Source organism: Lontra canadensis, unplaced genomic scaffold (assembly GCF_010015895.1).
Source record: "Lontra canadensis isolate GAN:19392208 unplaced genomic scaffold, GSC_riverotter_1.0 scaffold33, whole genome shotgun sequence".
Lineage (NCBI taxonomy): Eukaryota > Metazoa > Chordata > Mammalia > Carnivora > Mustelidae > Lontra > Lontra canadensis.
The window spans coordinates 4,782,696-4,784,269 of NW_022631027.1; positions in this window are offsets into that span (position 1 = coordinate 4,782,696).

A 1,574-nucleotide genomic window follows, 5' to 3' on the forward strand; every position below is an offset into this window, starting at 1 on the left:
CGCACGCGGCCCGGGAACCGCTAGTATGTAGGTCACCCAGCGGGTTAGGGCCGGGCGCAGGGACTCCCGCTGCAGCCGCCGCCGCCGCCGCCGCCGCCTCCCGGAGCCACGCAGTCCGCAGCCTCGAAATTTCCAGAGATTCCAGCAGCCGCAGCAGCAGCACGTCTAGCTCGAACGCTCCCAATTAAACAACACCGCATTCGCTTAAAGATTTTCGCAAAAAGTGCACTGGGGCCAAAAATCAATCACTCTCCCCAGCCTGACCGGGTGAAAACAGATGCATAACATATTCATGCGCTGAGCTCACCGAGCAGCCCAGCGCGGAACTTTTTTTTTTCCCCCCTCTTAAATAAAGCGAGGAGGACTTCCGCGGCTCGGCAATCCTGCTAAAGCTGGCAGATGCAGCAAAACTAATATGTGTAAATGCTTTAAAGCAATAATCTGCTTACAGCGACACTTCCCCGAACGGCGGCAGGACTGAGGGGGAAAGAGAAGGCGCTTGGCAGCCAGGGGAAACCGAATTGTTTTGACACCGCCATTGAATAGCAAAGCCTGGTGGATAATCATTTCTTAGGATAATTGTGGGCAAGTAAAAAAATAATAAAAAGAGCCTACCCACTTCACCCACCCTTTTTTATCTTCCCCCATCAAAGTGAGCGATGAGTTCTCCTCATTATTTTTACCTTGCTCACAACATCACTAGGTCCCTTCTAAATGAAATAGACTTAATGATAATACTAGAAGGTAAACGGAGCTGGAATAATATTTACTGTATAATCATTTGGGCTCTGTTAAGCTCAGCACTTCCCTTATCTCAAGAATCTCACTAATTGCTTCCAATCTGAAAATGACCAGGCAGATTTATTTTGTTGGAAGGTTACTTGCACCTCACGTTAAAAAGCATATATGTGTTTTTGTTTTAAAAGCCCATTCTCATCCAATCCCCCCGCCCGTCTAATTTTAAGTAGCTGATGTTTTGTTTGGCTCCTGTTTTATTTGCTGTCAAAAAGAATTTGGTGCAAAAACCATTTAAGCATGTATACAACCCATGGAGGGATTCATTTGACCTCATTATACTGCAATAAAGAAGAAATCCAGTTTGTTAAATATCACCGAACCGCATGCATTTCACATCAGATCATAAGAGCAATGCTTCAAAAGATTACCCCAGAAAGTGCTTAGAAAGATGGAATGGGTTAACTTTGCTTGCCAGAAGGTGTTCTGACAAACACAGGAAAAGAGGGATATGTGCAGCCCCCTTTAAGAGCAAAGCAACTGAAGAAAAAAGAGATTTATGCTTTTAATTAATGGCAATTAAACCATGCCTGTTGGCTTGGCCTATGGCAATTGTTCCCTGCAAAAAGGAGGCCGAGCTGGTGACAAGCATTTGAATCCGCTAAGTTCTGTCAAGGGAGCTGACTCTGCAGGCATCAAAACCAAACTAAATCAATAAAAGAATTAAACTTTTATAAATTGCATTTTGACAAGTATCAGATACCGTTAAGCTTTGATATTATGAATTCCTTGGAGGTGATGCAAACAAGAAGGGCCGCAGTTAGAGATCCAAACAATCA